This window comes from Artibeus jamaicensis, unplaced genomic scaffold, assembly GCF_021234435.1.
Source record: "Artibeus jamaicensis isolate MK-2021 breed Jamaican fruit bat unplaced genomic scaffold, CSHL_Jam_final contig_760, whole genome shotgun sequence".
Lineage (NCBI taxonomy): Eukaryota > Metazoa > Chordata > Mammalia > Chiroptera > Phyllostomidae > Artibeus > Artibeus jamaicensis.
This window is the reverse complement of record NW_026521955.1, coordinates 1,371,946-1,384,459: the sequence shown is the minus strand read 5'-3', so window position 1 is coordinate 1,384,459 and position 12,514 is coordinate 1,371,946. Positions and strand designations below refer to the sequence as shown.

Genomic DNA, 12,514 nt, shown 5'->3' with positions numbered 1-12,514 from the left:
AAGCTTACCCCTCCAAAATTTATTCTGATCCATAACTGAGATGGCCTGAAGTTTCCTCTTGGGCGTGATATTGTGCTGAGTGAATTAAGCAAGCGTAAACATACGGGTTACGATGAAAACCCAAGGGTAAATGCAGCCAGTAGAAATACTGCTATTCCCTATTTGCTCACCCAGGACTTGCCTCCAGGCTAGAGGCTAGACTGCCGTCTCATCTTGGCCCTGCCCAGCACTGGCGGCTGGCCCCACTGCTGCCCTGGCCAAGTCAGCAAACAAGTGACAGGTGATCCCCACAGGCCTCTGTCAGGCTATCAGGTCACACAGTACTTTGCTTGGAAAAACTCACTTATGTATCTCATCACTGATCAAACTCAAGTACTTCATATTTACAGTTTAAAAGCCTAAAATGGGTGAGTTTATCATAGCCCAGCTTCATGACACGGGCGCATGTGCTCGCACTGAGTGGCTATGAGCTTGGTGCTCTTTGATTTAAGTGCAGGAAGCTTTTATTTTTGAATTTCTACCTACTCGTGGCAATACATCAAACAATCAGTTTTAATATCTTTAGGGTTAAGTGCACTCATGTAATTTAGAATTAAATTATTTTTATTAAGCACTTTTACAGACTATCTACATGCTATACAACTCTACTGATTAAGGATCGTGGTGACTGGTAAAACAGCAGCCCCCATGAATTAGGGAAGCATTAGTGAAATGCATTTTCTGAATTCATCGCAGAATGCATTCAGTACTAAGTAACTCAAACGTCACAAGAGAGTCCAAATAAAAATTTCCCTGCACGGAGCAAGTACATAGATAGATAACTCAGTGGGCTATACTGGATTCTAATAGTGACATTTCTCTGGTTTGTAGTCTTCCGGCTTCTTCTGGGCTTTATTCTCAGCCCCTTCCCTCTCACCTCAGCCCCATGACCTTCAGCTTCTAAGTTTAGCCGGTTTTTTTTGTTTTTTTTTGCTTTGAGGCTGCTAGGAAATGGGGCTGGGAGTGGGGCAGTAGTCAATCAGCCCACGCCCTGTTCCCATTATGAAAAGTTTGCAGTAGAGCTGCTCACCAGTAGAGGGCAGCATAAATCTGTTGCCTTGCACATGCTCAGAGAGGCTTTGGACTTCACCTTTCTATCAATGCAGGAAGGAGCCTAGGGCTGTGTCTGGCAGATGCCCCTGGGACTCCACGTGATTTTTGTGTGCTGCTGAACCTGATCACATCTCCAATTCATGGCTACTTGATCACAAGTAATAAAAATTTCTCCTGCCTACTGTTTCAGCTGTCATGGTTGCAGAAGCCATGTGGAGATGGCTGGGCTCACTGTAGGATTCTTTGCAGAATCACCGTTTTAGTTTGGGCTCAGGTGGGGTTTCTTGTTTCATTTTATTTTGTTTTTGCTTCTGTGTGTGGATGTACATGTGCATGTATGTGTGTTTGGCTTTCCCCTCAAAAAGACAAACCAAACTTAAATTCATTTAAAAAGTTATTCAATTTATGGCATGGGAACTGGCAAGCATTTTTCTTTATCTCCATCAGAAGCATATCTGGAGTCAAAATAGTATTGTTGGAATTATTTTTCCAATTAGCTTAAGTGGTTTTTTTTCCATAAAGCTGTCAGGCCTCAGCTGTAAGTAGAAAATATTTCTCAGCATAATGATAACAGAGGTTGATGATAGTCGTAGTCCCTAAACAGCAAAGCCAAAGCCAAGGTAATGGGAGAAATATTCTTTTTTTTATGGAGCATAAGTCTGATAAAGGGAACGCTTGTTATTACACGTCGCACTTACTCCGCCAGTGACACGTCTCTCCCCAGTGGGGAGACCATACTCTCATTGCCTTTTCTTCAGGGAACAAGAGTACTATGGACGGAGTGGGGACTTCAACTCATATCTGAGTCACACTTGAGGCTTTGCTTGAGTTTTCAAGTGCTGTCAAGGAGTCAGAGAAAGGAGCTTCCTCTTGAGAGGCGAGGGGAGGACTGGTCCCAGAGAGAGCAGTGGGGATCACCTAACTGGGACCTGAAGTGGGGTTTGAGATGGGGGCTGAGGTGGGGTGACCAGAGGGCGGAAAGAGAACACAGGTGGGGTCACCTGGGGCAGGAGTGGGCAGCTGGAGGGGTTGGGAAGGAACTATCCTTTTATAATCCTAATTCTGGAAGGCCCTATCCCTTCGTTGGTACAAAGGAGCATCTAAATCAAACTTTAATTTCTCCCTGCAACACCATTTAGAGAAGGGCATGATTCTCTAGGGAAGAACTTAATTTTTCTGTCTTATGGTCCAGAGGGCTTGGTTTCATGGAGGCTGATAAGCTCAGGGCAGCAAGAGGACTTCTTCTCTAAGACCCTCCAGGGCTGAGGGCAGAGGAACACCATCTCCCTGGGGATTGCCTTTATCACATGCTCACAGACCAATGACCCAAGATAGTCACAGGCATGAGAAGTGCTGAGATTAATCTTTTTAAATTTTCTACTGCTCCCTGCTTATAACTTCATTGGGGTCACTCAAACTTAAAATCAGATTTTGTTTCAAACTTTTCTTCCAACCCAACTATTTCTCACCTAAGAGTTGGCCATTCGGGGGTAGGTGCCCCTCCTCTGCACTTCCCTTCCCTGTGCTCACACCTGCCATAGCACCTGTCCACAGGATGGAGGTGTCCTCTTTGTCCTCTGAACTTCATGAGGGCAGAGATGTAGTCAACATTTTGCATGGCCTTAGTCCCAGTGTATGTCACAGTGCTACACGAAAGAGGTAGTCAATACTTGTATGTTAGCTAAATGCAGGGGCAGATTTACTACTTGCCTTATCACATTTAATTCTTACAATTTCCATGATCGCCTTCCACTTAATAGATGTGGAAACTGAGGTTTGAGCAGTTACATAAATTTCTTGAGATTACACAGCTGATAGGGAATTCAGGAGGAGGAGGTATTTAAATTGGGCCTTGAAGGACAAATGGCATTTCAATAGATAAAGACGAAAAAGGGAACATCTAAGAGGAGGTGAGCACATGAACGTAAGTAGCACAATAATGCAGCAGAGCAGAGGGCGTATTCGGGGACTGATCACTGTTCACGTAGGTATTGTAAAAAGGTATGTGCCATGCTGTGGAAAATTAAGCCTGAAATGGAGGCTGGGGTAACAATGAAGTAACAAAAAGAGCAGATAACATGTATTGAGCATTTAATTCATACCAACACAATTCTAAACACTTAAGTGTAAAAAAATACTTTAATAAATAGGTAATATATGTATATGATTAAAAAAGTTTAAAAAATAGATGGGCATACAATGAAGAGTAAGGCTCCCTCCCATGCCTATAGCTTCCTCTACCTCATTTCCACTCCTCGTTTTTTTGTATATCCTTCTAGAGATTCCTATTCTATGTATTTGGAGCATATGTATTTTTTTACACAAATGATCATGTACTAATATATTGTGCTTTTCATTTTTGATATATTAGAGGTCAACTCATATTTTGGAGTTGCCTCATTCTTTTTAACTACCTCTTAGTATTCCATCATATGGACATGTTATAATCTGTTTAACCAGTTCCCTCCTAACAGGCATTTAGGGTATTGCAAATCTTTTGCTATTACAATGAAATATATTGCATATCCTTATGTGTTTTGCTTTCAATTCATGTATCTGTAAGTTAATTCCCAGAAGTGGAATTGATAGGCTAACATGAATGTACATGTTAACTTCCAATAGATATTGTAAAATTGCTCTTCAAAGAAGTTATACTTCTTTACACTATTACCCACAATGCACTCTCAAACTTTCTGATCTTTGCCAGGATGATAAGATAAAAATGAATTTTCACTGTTGTTTAAATTTATATTTCTCTTATTATGAATAAAATGAGAATTATTTAATATATTTGAAACATAATTGAATTTTATTCCATAAAATATAAATGAAAATTTATAATAATAAATAATATTGATTTAAATTAATTAAACATAGTTTTAAATAAGTAAGATATAAATATTTTATAAAATAAAAGTCAATGCATTTTTTCCTGTAATTGTGTTCATTTTCTATTTTTAAAATGTTGCTTTTTTGTACTTTATTGATTTGTATGGCCTCCTTCTATATTAGGAGAAATAGCTGCTTAGGAGTATACATCTTATACTTTCTCCCTTAGTTTGTTATTATTCTTCAGAAACTGTATATAGTTTTATGTTTTACACAGAAAATTTTATTCATATACAAAAATAGATAACAAATTTTATGGACTAAATACCCAGCATTATTAATATACAAACACACTGAATTCACTTATTACCATTTCTCCCTGCAATACCTTTCTTCCTCTTTCCTGCTAAATTATTTTATAATAAATATATCATTTATGTTATTTTTTCTGTGATAATTATAGTCCTATAGCAACTTCAATTTTTGTACAGTCAAATTCATTGTCTTTCATTTGGTGTTTAAGCCACCAGAAATTCCTTGAGAATATATAAAGTCAAAATAAACTTTCAAAGAAAGTAATATTTTAAATATGAGGAAATTACGCTACAGAAAAGTTAGGGTGCCTTGCCTTCACACAGCAGGTAAAGGGTAGGAGCTGGGACCAGACGGACAACCTAATCCAGGGCTCCCTCTCCTGACCAGTGCACCGTCCCCTGCCCATGGAGGCTACAGAGGCCTGGCTGGGCAGTGCTGAGGCCTCCTGTCTGCACTCTGGTCCGTTCACAGCTGCCGAGCGCTGCGATCGCACACGAGTGGTCTGCCCCCTCCACAGTGGCCACTCGCGCACGCCACTTCTGAGGTGGTGCACTTCGGAGGGGGTGTGGGTCAGTCACAGAGCCCCTTGAGGAGCTCATAAAAGTTCCTGGAGCCTGTTTATAGGAAGCATGCATATTTACACACACACACACACACACACACACACACACACACACACACCAGCTCTAAAAACAGCCTCTGGGGACTTATCTTCATTCTGTCATCTGTGCATTAGGCAAGGAAACAGGCTTTCAGTTATCATGAATCTGGATTGGATACTTACCAGGCCTTTTTTTCCCCATTCAGTTCCCTAGAGAACAGTGCACTTTGATTATATTTGTATTTGTAGGCAGGTGAAGATGAACTATTTAATCAATAGATCTAAAGGCTAAGAGGTAAGCTATATTATTCAGGTTCAGTAACAAAGCTTATGCTAATTTAATCTGACATGTACCATGTTAGGTTAATATGATTTGGATTACATGTATCATTTTTAGAAATTGATGTTTTTGTTGCTGGTTTCTCCTGACATCTTTGAACTATAAATATGAAATGCACTACTTCTCCAACAAAGAAGGTAATTCTCACTAGTGAAGGTAATTAATGGTTATTTGATCATATTACAGCATAGAAATGATGTTTTTACTACACAATAGGTTTCCTAATTGGTGATCCAAGGATGACCATGTTCATTTTCTGCTGATAGAGATTTCCTACTGTGCATGGCATTCTCTCTTAATACTGTGATAGCAGCAAATAATCGTCATAGCCAGTGAGGAAATTAATTTACAATGCTTCAACAATCATTATAAAAGACCTAATAATGCTAATTTAGGTGTAGGATGAGTCATCTAATTAGTTAATTAAATAGGATGTTGCTGCCACTCTCCTACATAGGGGGGCGCTGTGTTTGTAGGTGTTTGGTAGAGCTAAACAATGTGGAGGGAAGGTACGAGAATGCACGCTGACCCCCACTAACACAGGTGACGTTTGTAGTCGTGCAAGCACGAGCCAAAGCATCCACTTTACTCCAGTACCAATCGACCAAATTTTAAATAATTTTTATTTTGCTCCTACTTTACAAGGAAAATTTTTTGCCAGCTTATTTACTAGCTTTACAACTCCCATAATGTCTTTATTTCTTGATTTGCTTCCTGAACTTCAAAACGCTCTCACAAGTTCATTACCCTTTCGTTTTTCTCAAAGAAAATAATAAAATCACTGCCATCGGGTTGAAAACTCCCAATATCTCCATTTTTTAACTACTCTTAGTGGCAGTACTTGTATCTCATTTATAAAACTTGTATGTTTATGGGAGCCACGAACAAAAATGGGGTGGATAAATTTAATTAGCTGGACTAGCTGGTGGTCCCACATAGCTGGGGATTCAGAGGTCCCAGTTACTTCTCCCCTTTCAGCCTTTGTTATTTCCCACTAATGGGTTTTTGTATTTTCAGTCTGTCTTCATGTGAGAAGCACCCTGTGCCTTCAGTGAGCTTAGCTGCTTTTCCCCAGGCCTTGCCAGATGTCCTGATTCTTTTTTTTTTTTTTTGTCTCTTTTTTTGACGGGGAGCTGAAGGGGGTGTGAGCATTAGGACAACCAGAACATCAAATATTTCTCATCTGAATGCAACAAAATTGTTCAGAAAGCATATCTATCTTTACCAATAAGGCAAAATATTCCTTTTTGAACTGCCAGCATGGAATGACTAATTTTAAATGTTTTTGTAAAGTAGGAAATGGTTTATTTTTTTTAATTAAAAAAAGGTACTGAACATGATTACAATAAAAGCTATCTAATGAATAAATAGAAGTTCAACATTTTCTTAAAGAGTTTATGAAACCACAATACATATTTTCTTTCTGTCACATCAGATATTTATAAGTCATTCAGTCTCATCTTCTGCCATAATGCACCTATAACTCCTTATTTTGAAATATTAATTAACTTTAATACACAAGTCCTTTAGCTCTGGATACAGCACTGCCCATATGAAGGAAATAACATGACTGAGGTGAAGAATGGTGTTTCTTGGAATAGGTATTGTTTGCCGAGCTGGATCCAAGAGCCCTACAGAAAGTAAAAAAAAGACATAGAAGACTGAGCAGACATTTTTATAAGGTCACTTCATTCAGACTGGAAAGTGGCCAGCACAATGTCATTATTTACAACAGGATCTGGGAACACTTGAGGAAATTACAGACCATTTAGTTTTGATTCCATTGTGGGGGGCAAAGTCTTAGGAAGTATTTTAGGAGATTAAATGGGGAACACTGAGAAAAGCACAGCTTGATTAAGGATAGCCAATGCAGTCTCTGGAATGAAAAAGTCATGCTTCGATAATTTTTTGACTTCTCAAGGAAGTAAATGCCAAGAAAAGCAAATGAATGCCTCTAAATTCTGTACTCTAAATTTCCCGGAGATGTTTGTTAGTTTTGCTTGACAAATCAGTGCACACAAAGAAGTCGTTCTTAAAATTGGAGAAATGCAGAGACAAAGATTAATTGTGCATTTAATTGTTTTTAAAGTAAAAAAGGCATCAGGCAATATACCTTAGGATGAAAAGAATTTTATGGAAACAAAGACAATATGATGGTTTTAGTCAGTTGAGACACTCCATCATATTTACTACCAACACCGGCATCATATTTCTGTGCATTTATTACATTGTTGTGTAGAATTTTTCCATAAGACAATGGAAAACAATAAAAATCCCAACTCTCAGAAACATACAGTCTAATAGAGACAACACTGATTCAGAAGATAGACAGAAAACTAGACAAACATATAACAAAATTTAATAAGGCTGACTCTTAGATAGCTAGAACCAAGGAAAATATGTTGGTTTTTAAGATTCAGGACAAGCATTCACAGAGTTTCTCTTTGGGCAGGGGAGGCAGAGATGCCATGAAAAGATGCTGGATGGAAGCGCAAACCCTACAACCATCAAAAAACCAAGCAAAGCAGGGGATTTTCTGGGTGTATGAGTGATCCTGGAACTCTCTGGGAAGTCATCCAGGTTGCCCAGTCTAAGTAGAAGGTAGGAGGGAAATGGCCCTAGAAGGGTAATCTACAACTATACATGAAAAGGGAGTTAACTGAAAATGAGTAAGGAGTAGACCAAAAATAAGCCAATGCTAGTAAGGTATTGGATTACACACCTCTATGCCCTTTTCAAATCTAACTACTATGATCTCCTAGAAGAGACACTACAGAGTTAGTAAGGACAGGAGCTCAGTGAATCTCTTTGAATTAGACAGGAAAGACTTCCTGGATCATGTGATCTAGGATGTATAACACCCTCAGGTGGCAAGATTGCTGGTATCATAAAAGGAGAGAGAGTTCACTACATCCCAGACATTATGCTAAGTATTTAACATACACTATCTTTTACTCTAATTCTAAAATCCCAATAATAGGTAAACACTGTCATTATCCCTCTTTTACAGTGGAGAAAGCTAACTTAGAGAGGGAAGGTAGCTTGCTTATGAGTCACATAGCCAGTGGGTGAAAGCTACTGGAGCCAATTATTTTAAGCTACTATATGACACTGTCCCAATTCCCTTGATTATAAGATTTAATCTGGGTGCTTGTTAAAAACGGATATGCCAGGCCCCTCCCCTGATGCTTCTAGGAAGTAGCTTCTAGGATGGGGTCTGGGAATAAAATTTTTACAAGCCTCCTATGTCAGTCTTATGATCAGCCTTGTTTGAGACACAGGGCCTGACATCACAAGGCCTCTCAAGAAACCCAATTACTGTATCCCAAAGCCTAGAACATTCTGGCAGCTGGAAGGCTCTGCAAAGGTAGCTATGGCCTTAATTAAAGAGGGCTGGCAGCCTAGAGCCCCAGAGCAGCATCAGTCCATCGGGCTGCAGCCGCGGATCAGCCTGCAGCACACACTCACCCTCCTGGCTCCATCCTTTGCAAGCAAACTCTCTGTGGCTTAAAGCAAGTCCCCTTGATAAACTGCACTTCAGAGAACCAGACCTCAGCATTCTTTGAAAAATCCTTACATGAAGTAAAAACAGAAAGAAAAACAGAAGAAAGTGGGATTATCTAGCAAGGGATCATTTCTGAACAATAGGGGGAAAAAGAATATGAAATAAAACGGAGATGATAAAATACCTAATTTTAGGAAGAATGCAATTGGTTAATACTTGAACCCCAGTTATTTCTTATCTTTAGTGTCTTTGTCAACTGAATACTTAATTGATGCATAGGCCTTTATTTTGCAATGAACAATGAATACATTAAAATTTGCAATCTATCTTCTTGGTATAAGAACTCTAAAAAGATTACACATTTAATTAAATGCACCAGAACTTCAAAGAGCTGCTAAGGTATCAACACACTCTTCAAGGGACCCTTGGGGAAGCTACCACTTACATATTCAAATAAACATGCCCATAGCAGAGTAGGGCTTCCTAGTGTTCAGACTTCATTCAATTCAACAAACATTTATTGAGCCCCCTACTATGTGTCTGGCACTAACACAATGCTCTAAGGGGAATATAAAGATGCATACAATACCCTCTATCTTAAAGAAACTTATAAGTGAGTAAATGAGATAAAACATTTATACAAATGACTGTAATACCAGCTCTAAATGTCATGAAAGACTCTAAAAAAGTGTTTAAAAAGTTGAGATTGCCTCTAGGCTCTGAAAAGTCCTCAGGGAGAAGATGACATTTGAGCTAGGACTGGAGGGATGAAAGGGATTTGTAAAGGGAGTTTATAAAATTCTCACTTTTCACCTTTATGTTCTTATCTGTAAAACAGGGATATTAATAGTTGTCACAGACTGATCTGCAATAATGATTACAGGGTCAAGCCAACTTTGTGGGTAGGTCAGAAGTAATAGACACTTCTCCAGGAATGTCTATAGTTGCCACTACCTATTATTAACTCATTTTAAAAATGTTTCCAGGGTCACCTTTCAAAGCACTTTGGAGTGATAAAGCATACGTTTTATAGTAGAAAGGTTACCTTTTGAAAAGTCCCACAAAAGTATACCATAAGAATGAATGTATTATCTAGCTGTGTACAAATCTCTCTCTCTTCCCCCACTACCTGTGGTTTTTTTTAATAATTGGTTGCTATGTGTTGCGGTAAACCAGATAGGTAAGCTCTTTTCTGTGAGTCAAGAGTAAAGAACTCATCAGCATCTTGACTTGTTCAGCAAAATGCTTCTCACATCTGTCTGGATTGTTCTGGTCTCACTGCCCTACTTGGGTTCAGTCCTTTATCAGTTACCTCACCATTAAAATCTACCACACATTTCTTCCAAATGATCTCTTGGTATCTAAGCCTTCCATCTGTTATTCTTTTACATAAACCACCATCAGATTAATTTTTCTAATGTGGTGCTCAATTTGCTCAAAAGTCCTTCAGTGGCTCTCTCCCGCTCTCCAGAGAGAATCCAGACTCTACAACCTGAACCCAAGACACTTGTCTAACCTTAAATCTCTCCACACTCCCCTGTCTGTGTCTTCACTTATGCACCTCTCACTGACTAAAACCCTCAACCCCCACCTTTATATATCAAAATAGTAACCATCTCTCAGTTCCCACCCAGCTCAACTCCCACCCTCTACCAATATTCTGTATATACTGCTTGGTACTGTACACATGTGAATACATGGCTCTCATATTCATTTGGATAAATAACATTAGCTGCTTACAATAATACAGTATTGTTTCCTGCTCAGAGTTTGCTTATTTTAGGTGCTCAAAAACTCACCTGATATACAAATATTTAGTAACAGTAATAATATTTATGTTTAACCACTATGTTTCTGGTGCTGTTTAAATTCTTTTCATATATCACCTTACTTTATCTTCTCAAGGACTCTCTGAATTAGGTATTGTTATTATCCCCATTTAGAAATGAGGAAGCGGGGGCACAAAAAGTAATTTGCTCAAAGTCACACAACCAGTAAATTGGGCAAAATCGGTTTGTCTCCCGAGGTCCTTAGTGCGCACACTCTGCCAGCTCCAGTGTTTTTAAAGTCTTTACAATCAATAAAGCACGTCTACAAATTTTTCATTTTGTCTTTGAGGAGACAAATTAGCGAGAGTAGAATTTTCTCCTCTCTTTCCAGATGTGGAAACTGAGGCCTAATGGTAGGCCCAAAGTTATCCAGTGAGTCACAGAGAGAAGATGTGAGCATGAGAGGTCATTCCTCCCTGTTGCTCAAAGGAGTCACGGCATTCGGTCCCCACAATATAAACAAAGGCGAGCAGGTGCCGGCGACTATTAATGCAGTCCAGGAGCTTTTCAAGATCGGCGTGTGAAACCAGTGCATTCCTGTTGCCAAATGGCCATCTGACAATGTAACCCAAGTAACAAAATAGGGAGGTGCCCTCACTGAGATCTAATCTTGCAATTCCTATTTCCCTTACCATGTTCAAACTCATGTTGGCTTGGGGGAAGAGTATTTACTCCTCAGTTTCTGGGAAACGCCTCTTAGTTTGAGCTCTTCCCAACTAAGAATTTGGGTACAGAAGTTGTCTTGAGAGATGATCCTAGGAAGCAGAAGTAAAGGAGGGATGCAAGTGGGACAGGAAAGAAGAGGGTAGCAATAGCAGGTGTGTTAACAAGATGACTGTTGGGCAAAGGTGGCTCTGTTACACTTGGGTCTTCAAGAAATATGCAGAATGCCTTCCAAAGCTGCCCGCCCCAAAGGCAGAAGGCTACAGTATTCATCCACTGCCCCTTCCCCACCTGGTTGACCGCATCCTGGTGGCATTAACTCCACCTGCTTCTGGGCTGCCTTTGAAGATAGGTCCAGCAAGCTCCTGTATCTCCGGAGTAGACACTGGGCAAAAAAAAAGAAACATACAAGTGCGTGTTTGAAGTGGGACAACATGAACCTGAGTCTGAACATGCATCTCTTGGCCACCGCAGCCATGGCAGTAATCATAGGCAGGCTGGGGGGATTCAGAGTGGGGTGCCAGAGGTTCCTCTTATACCAACAGAATTTCACCTGAAAAAAATTTAAATCTCCCCATGGGCCACCTGGAGATTCAATTCTTTGGATCATAATGCTTTGGCAATATCCTAAAAAATCCTAAGTAACCAAAATATATATCCTAATCATAATAACATACCTTCAATAATATAGATCCTAATTATTTAAAAACTTCCCATTTTAAAAATGTGACCAATATAGCCTATACAAAAATAGCTCAGTCCTAAAGTTACCAGTTTGACTATACAAAGATTATCATATTTTATGATAAATGCCTGAAGATGTTTTAAAAATGGTTAAAAATATAAATGTGTAGCATAGGAAACAAAAATAACTTTACAAGACACTTCAAAAATATTTCACCTAGCACTAGTAGAATTTTGTGTCCATGAACATAGTGTTAGCAGAGTTGTAGCAGCATAAGGCAGGATAAAGAGGATAGGTTTTAGAATCAGACAAACTCATTGACTGAGAATATGAATTTGAGCCAGTGTATCAGTCAGACACACTGAAATAAAGATATGTGACAACTCCAAAATTCCAACGGCTTATGCTTATAAGCATATATTTTTTGTACACCAAGCCTTTGGGTAGATTTGATTCTGATGGGCTCATCTAGGATTGGCTTGGCTTGGCTCCAGGCTTTGAATTAGGTTCAGGTATACTTATGTTTCTCTTTATTCCAGAACAGTAGCTACGCAGGCAGGTTCTTTTCACAGTGAATAGCAGAAGCATAGGAAAGAAACCAGTCCACACAAGTACATTTAATCCTTAGTTCACATCACTTCTGCACTCAGACCCT

At 39.3% G+C, this 12,514-nt stretch overlaps 1 long non-coding RNA gene across 1 annotated transcript in view; it reads right to left on the bottom strand.

Annotated features, from left to right (window-relative positions):
* Positions 1-6,681: 6,681 nt before the first annotated feature.
* The window catches only part of LOC119062926 (uncharacterized), a 45,721-nt gene continuing 39,888 nt past the window's right edge, over positions 6,682-12,514 (bottom strand). The window contains exons 4-5 of the long non-coding RNA XR_005085074.2: positions 11,466-11,559; positions 6,682-6,808 (exon numbers count right to left, since the gene is read on the bottom strand). This is a non-coding gene — a long non-coding RNA (uncharacterized LOC119062926). The remainder of the gene's footprint in view (positions 6,809-11,465; positions 11,560-12,514) is intronic.